Below are 7,511 nucleotides of genomic sequence, written 5' to 3' on the forward strand. Positions count from 1 at the left end.
TGGCGATGCTTTCCCATAACACATAATTACCCAGTAATATTTTAAAATTTCCTGTCTACTTAACATCTTTTAAGACAAAAACACGGTGGACCACCTTGGTACCCTGATCACCGGGCTTAGCCTCCCTTATAAAAACAATTTTATTTCAAGGAAAATTAAAAAATATATATTACCAATTAGTTGTGGCATGTCCTCCATCATTATAGAATGATGATGAGGTTGTGATTGAAGAGAAAGATGAAGCCATTTTATTGAGATTTAATGAGATACCAACTGCCACAAGTCAGATTTTAGGGCTTTCGGCGCCATGTGGCTTTGCACTAATAAGTAGCAACAGGTGAAGGATGAGTTGTTCAACTGTTCTAATAAAAAAAAAAGTGCTACGTGGAAACGTAGAAGACTCTCAACTGGAAGTGAAGCAGCCAGCAGTAAAACTAAATCAAAACCTTAACCCTACACCTCACAAGTGCTCTACTTCCTGTGGGGTTTGCAAGTTATGCTACTATTAGCAACGCAAGCTAACACAAAACATTCTGTACAGCGGAGGAAGTGAATGAAGCCGTTCAGTCCGTGTTGGCGCTTCTAAATATTAAATTGACATTAACAGCTTCTCAGTCAGCTCGACTCTTCTCTCTTCACCGTTGTTTACAGTGTAGGTAATTTCCACTAAGCTTCATAGCGTCAAACTGGTACATTACATATATGCCATGGGTATATTTGCTTCCACATCTCAGATTCTTATTAGTACAAAGTGAAGTGCCAAATGTCTTAATTTAAAAGTAAGTTAAATCATGTTAAGTTTTGCCTCAGCAGGACTATTTAACCTGTATTATTTATAGTCTTTTTTTCTTGCGCGACTTTTCTGTCAGACAATTGTTTGAGTCTTATGCAGATATCTTCGTTGTATTCTGGGATTCAAGGTTCCCGGTAACTCAAGGAAAACAAACCCTTGCTACCTAACTAGCTAGTTAGCTTTTTGACATCTATCAAGTTCAAATTTGTCGTTTGGAGTATGTACGTTCCTGGAGGCAAAGATCTTAAAACCTATTCATACTGGTTTTAAAAATATATTTAAAAGTGTTACATTTGTATTGGTGTATTGACAGTTTAAAACCACTGCACGGCAGTTAGTTTACATTAAAGGAATGTGGAGATTTTAATAATTTAACACCATTTGCTTTTAGAAATTTTAGAGAGCTAAAACAGGATTAAAGGCAGAGAGTTGGTGAAGGCCACAGAGACAGTGTGCTGAACTCATTCTCGAATAGGTTTTCAGGAAGTAGTTTGTTCTCTGCTCGGCAACGTCACTGTCCTTGGCTCGCAAATTTTCCACTGCCTCCGCCAACTCTCTCTTTTTCTCCCTCCCCGTCTCTTTTCCCCTCTCATCCAAACACACAGACGCCTGCAACAGAAGACATGAGCAGACACAAACTAGCAAACTCCCTCCCAGCACTCTCTGTCCTTTCTTTAAACACACATTTATGCGCAATAAAGTTGCAAACCTTCTGTTGGCTGAAGCTGGCAGTCCGGTTTTGTGAGGAAGCCAAGCATGATGCTTGTGGCACCAAAACAATGCAGCCATTGTTGGAGTGGACACGAAGCTGGAACGTAGAAACGAAACTCAAAGAAAACGCACAATGGCTGCGCCTGTGCACAAATGAGAACACAGCGTATCAAATGCTCCTTTTTTGAATTGATATATTAATAATTTATATTTCCATCAAAAAGCGACTTGGTTCAATACCTTCATATATCCGCTGGATAAAAGAAGATTTCTTTTTGATTGGTTCTCATCACTTAGCAGTCATTTTAACAAGCATTTATATTTATTAAAATAGAATCTGATTCAAACTCTGGAAAATTAGTAAAATAAACACTTGTACATTTGATACACAATCATATTATTAAAAAAAACTATCATTAACATGCTGAAAACAAATCTGAACTTTTTGCAGAAATATTACACTTTGACCAAACCTTCATGAAATGTCAATTTTCAACCTGCAATTTTCAAACCATTTCTGATGGCAGAATTTATCATTGTGACAGTGAATTGTTGATATAATTCCTCATTATATCAAAAATAATGAGGAATTTGATTCTACATCAGTGAGAAACATTAATGCACATTTGTAAAGTTGATTCTACTGTTTGTGATAAGTGACTAGATCCAGTGTGATCAATCAGTATCCAAATGAAGTGTAAATGTTATCTTTTTTAATATTACAAAAAATGTCTCAAAGCACTTTACAAAAAAGAAAAATAATTTCAGTTCAACCATATGTATATTCTATTAAACCTTGGTATCTAAAGGTTTCTACTTAAGGAAAAAGTAGAAGCTGTGAAGTATCAGGCCACCGCATCTTTGCCAGCAACAAAATGTTTCAATTACTTTTAGTAATTTAATTGAGTAATTTGAGTAATTTAATTACTCAATATGTGGAAGAGTGGCTAACACGGACTGAGTGGTTTTGTTCACTTCCTCTGAACCGGCTCAGAAAATCCACAGTAATTCACAAGTCCTCCACCTGTTCACTGATTGGCACAGAGGAAATTCAAACTGACAAATGGAGCTCAGTGGAACAAATCCCAAATGAGCAGAAAATTCAGTTGAGGAAAATCAGGATTCTGGAAGGCCATTGCCAGGCTAACTCAACATTAGCTCAGAGGCAAAATGACTTGCAGACTTTTTTTTTTCAATGCCCTTTCTGAATTATTATAACCCTTAATTAAAACCAACCAATTTTCAACAAATTTCCAAAGAACCTGTGTAGTGTGAAAGTTTGAAGAGTTGTAAAGTTTTGTATGTTTTTATTCATCATTTGCTCTAAATACTTCAACATTAAATTAATTGTAAAGTCACTTTTTTTCTTATTGTGCCTTTTATTACCTATATTATGGTAAAAAGTCACTCTAGGTGGTGTATTTCTGTCTGGGTAACTGGGTTCAGGCTGAACAGGAAGCACTCCCATCCTGGTTAATTCTCTTGCTGCCTGTCCTCTAATCTCATCTTTATGCTCTGGGGTTCCCCGCTGTAATTACTGAGCCAAACCGCCCCGGCAGCTCTACTGGCATGTCAGCTTAGGAAACAAACTGTTCTGCTCATTGGCAGGCGGGCAGAGACCAGCAACAGCTTTTTCTGCCTTTGTTTGTGCTTACTCAAGTAAAAGCAGAAATCTGAATAGAGCAGAATGATTGAGAGGCACCCTTACAGGCGTGATGCAGAACTTTTTACATTCATAATGAGATATGGATATATCATGGTACTTTAATAATCAGTGTGCATCGTTGGTGTGTTTTCAGCTCAGTGTGTGTTCCTGGAAGGTGCACACACTGAGCTGTGTGCACCTGAGCTGCACTGAGAAATGAGAGCTCAGTGTGCACCTGAGCTCTCATTTCTCAGGTGCACACTGAGAAGAAATCTCATTTCTTCCTGTGGAGGTGAAATGAGATTTAGGGACATTTCTAAAAATGGATTGAGACCCTCGCCATCTGGGTTCCATCCAACAGCAGAAAAATACAGACAGCCTCTAATACAACAGCCTCTAATCACAATTTTTTCCTAATTTCTTTTAGGTCAATTATAACTTTTCAGATTTTGTGTGTTTTCTGTAAAAAGTGTTAAATTTACTGCTGTTGTGCCTCTTTTGGAGTTTTGATTCTAGGAAAGAAAAGAAAAAAAAAACCCTGCCTATTACTGAAATTAGATTGTAAACTTCATTAGCAGCCACCAGGGCCAGAGAAAACAGGATTTGCTGGCCGTTTGGGGCAGAGTTAATGTCCTGTTGATACCAACCAAAAAGCCAAAGTAGATAACCAGCTGAAGACCATAATGAAGATGAGAAAACATCTGAAGCAGTAGCTACAAAAAAAATTGACACCAGTTATGTCTGTAGAATTCCACGAGGATTGAAGTTACTTTTTTTAAACCATGGAATGAGAAATTAGTAAGTTTGCAAACAATTGTCTTGAACGTCAGCCATGTCTCACTACCTTGTTGAAACTCTGTGATTTATTAATGTCCTTTTTATTGTGGTTATAAAAACATCAGCTGACAAAACTCCCTCAAAATTAAATATGTTTTTTTGTCTTATATAAAGTAGATTTCTGGTGCTGTGAATAGCTAAAATTCACAAATACTTGAGACCCCCTTTAAAATGTTTAGAACTGGCTATTTTAATAGTTCAAACAGCAAATATTATTTAATATTCACTAACATACCCACAGGAAAGCATCTCAATGGTAGCATTGCCTTAGATATTTTGATTCATTGTTCTCTGTTACAAACTGTTTCTGATGAAAATCCTTTAAGAAATAAAATTTGCAAAGTGAATATTCTGTGCTCAAAACTGACTGACCTGTTCTCTATTGTCTTCTGCAACATTTAGAATATAAAATAAATTTATTTTTGGCCTTTTACACAATGTGACATCCAACAATTACTATTCATTTGAGCAGACTTAGCTCAGTTCATTAAATTATAATTAGGATTTGAATGTTTCATCGGCCTATTATGTGTACATCACAATCAATTCTTTTGTAAAGATTTGAATACATTTTTGTTAAAAGAAAAGATGCTGCTTAATAGACACAGTTTGCAAATAGAGAGGCTAATCACAAAATATTCAGTTTTGTGTCATTATCTAAATTGTTGCTCATTTATCGAATTAGCATATTAATGATTTCTTTTTTTAATTTGCATATAATGCTTTAGACAGGTTTCCTCAATAAGCATGTATTTACACTTGTGCACTTGTAATTGAGTAATATTAAAATCAAAAGGCAGGCATAAGGAACCAGACAACCCAAAAATGCAGGTGTGGAGTTTCTCCTAGCTGTTTGAGATTAATATTATGTGAGCAAAGACCTGGATAATTATGACAGGAAGATAAAAAAAAATGCTGCAGAGAGGTGGAGGATGAATTCATTAAAATCTGAATTAATCTTGAGTCAAATCTTTTCATCCACAGCTAGAATTGACACTTAAATCTGTGCAATTGTGCTTATAGTAGCAATTAAGAGAAACCTTTTCTTTCCGTTCTCTTCTGGGATCATTCTCTTCACACTGTGACAGCTTCATTAAATTTGGAAAGCATAAGAAATAGCATCATTTCTTATGCTTAATTGTGAGATCTAGCCTTATTAATCGTTATGTAGCTTTAGGGAAAAAGACTGAGGAGGTGGGAACCATTAGAGCAAAAAAAGCAACAGGAGACTCAGACTAAAAGGGAAGACAGTGGGAAAGAACAGGTATGATTATGCCAATGCATCTCTTTATCGTAGATAACATAAACAAGTACACTTGTTTATAATAAATTTTAAAGCTAATTGGATTTAAATTACAATAAAATCCTGCAGGTCAAATATCAAGTCAGGATTTGAGAGTGTCATGGCTGCCAGTGTGCTGTCTGCACTGAAATAAAACTAAAATAACCAACATGCATTTCATTAAATATTTTTTGATATATATCTATTTTCAGCATGTTTTCCATCTCTCGTCTGCTGCAGAAATATCTGCAACCCAACTTTCAGTTGCTTTGGCAACTTGGCGTTACCATAATATTTTTTATTTTTATAGTAATATAAAAAACACTTCAATATTTCTAACTTTAGTGGAACAAAAAAAAGGCAAAATGTCCAAGAGTGTTAAATAACTAATCAAATGGGTTATGAGTTCTAAATGTAATGATTTTAGTCCTACTTCTATTTATTGTATTATAGGGAGTCTAGGAACGGTGCGGTTTGGTTTGGTTTTTTGGGCCACTTTTAAATGAAAACTTTTTAACTAATTTGAATAATGAACTGGAAACATACTGCTTAATTACTAAGCAGAATGTAGTATTGCATACTAAGATTAACTAGAATGTATGTGTGGCTGTCATGTGTAGGAGTGAGTCATAGAACCCAGTTGCAAATCAACCTTTTGCCTGACAGAAAAGCCATGTGAGAAAAATAAATGTGCAGAATATACAATTAAATAATCCTGCCAAGACCAAACGTAAGATGTAATTAGCCGGCTTAGTTTTTTTTTTTTTTTAAATGAATCTAAGACAATTAAAGGTTTTAATTTTAGATTAATTTTAGACAGCCTGATTGGTTGCTGTTGTATACAAAGGGTAGGACATTATTGCACTGAGAGCAGCACAAGAGAAAGAGGGGAAAAGAAGAGATCTGGAAAAAATACCAGGTTTATTGTTGGAGATTGGGTGTTCCATGTTTCATTGACTCAGTGCATATACACAATTCCATTATCAATTCCTAATGCTAGCTGTGCATGCATGGTTTTTCTTCTCCTAAACTCAGAACATCAGAATTGTAAAAAACATATGTCTCACAGCCACAGAGAGGGCACATTCACTTACTATTTAGTCCGCCTGGTAATTATCATATCCGCCATCTGTTACAGAGCATATGATAAGTAGGAGAAGGAGTAGAACTGCCAAGAGGAGATGGAGGGAGCGAGAAACGAAGAGACAGGGAAAGAGGGAGAAGAAAGAAAAGAGTGTCCCTGTCAAAGCCTAGATCATCACGTGTGTTAGTGGCTGCTTGCGTGCATCTGTCATTGCGTACATTTATGCATGAATGTGTGCGATTGTGTGGGAGCAGTGAGTACAAGGAGAGACTATTTATAGGAGCTGCCTCACCTCGCCGCCGGCCGCGTGTTTACCAGGAACCCAGAGGCATCATGGATATCCCAGCAGACAGAGCTGTGCCTTGAAGCGATGTGTCACAGCTCACCCCACCTCGCTCCTGCTGCCTCCCTCTGCTCCTCCTGACATCCTGCCTGAACTGTCTTTCAGACTTGCCCTTATGGAGTCCAAATCTCTCTGTAATCAGCGGCACAACTCCACGATTCCTATCCAAACTGAAACGCTGTGCCGCTATTAGAAAACACACACTAGCTGCAATTTCACAGACCTGTTATCATGGTGTGAACAAAAGGAATGACGTTTTTGGAAAATAAATATGGAAAGTATAGCTATGGAAAACCCGTAATGAAATAAGCCTTAAGTAGGCATGAAAAAATAGATTAGAATGGCCAAATATCAACCCCTTTTATTTGGACAAATTAGCTTTTCCAAAAAAATATTAAAATATTACATCGTTTAAGGTCAGATAATAAGGTCAGATTTGACCCAATTATGTTAAACCTGCCTCAGCTTCTGTGCCACCTTCTGCAAAGCTTTGAGACTATTTAAAAAAAAAAACAGAACACCATGTCATCTGATCTGCAAGACGGATCAGCGTAAAACACCTGGATGTTCCGATTCACCTACTAAAAAACAAGATCAGTTCACCTGTTACAGTCCTTTCCCTTTCCTTATTATGAAACATAATCATGCACTCCATTAATTATAGCATTTTTAATGGTTTTATTGTGCTGATAGTTAACATAAATCAGAAGTCAAACCTTAGCTAAAAACAAAACTATCCTTTAAGGCAGGGGTCCCCAAACTTTTTCCTGCGAGGGCCACATAGCTGTTCCTTTCTCTGGTCGGGGGCCGGCCTTA

The 7,511-nt window shown here is 36.7% G+C and overlaps 1 long non-coding RNA gene across 1 annotated transcript; it reads right to left on the minus strand.

The window, feature by feature from the left end:
• Positions 1–341: 341 nt before the first annotated feature.
• Positions 342–7,397, minus strand: LOC107838083 (uncharacterized). The gene is made up of 3 exons (XR_001664146.1): positions 6,363–7,397; positions 1,503–1,647; positions 342–1,402 (listed from the first exon to the last, which is right to left on the minus strand). It is a non-coding gene; the product is annotated as an uncharacterized LOC107838083 (long non-coding RNA).
• Between the last annotated feature and the right edge of the window lie 114 nt (positions 7,398–7,511).

Source organism: Poecilia formosa, unplaced genomic scaffold (genome assembly GCF_000485575.1).
Source record: "Poecilia formosa unplaced genomic scaffold, Poecilia_formosa-5.1.2 Scaffold210, whole genome shotgun sequence".
In the NCBI taxonomy this organism is placed as follows: Eukaryota; Metazoa; Chordata; class Actinopteri; order Cyprinodontiformes; family Poeciliidae; genus Poecilia; species Poecilia formosa.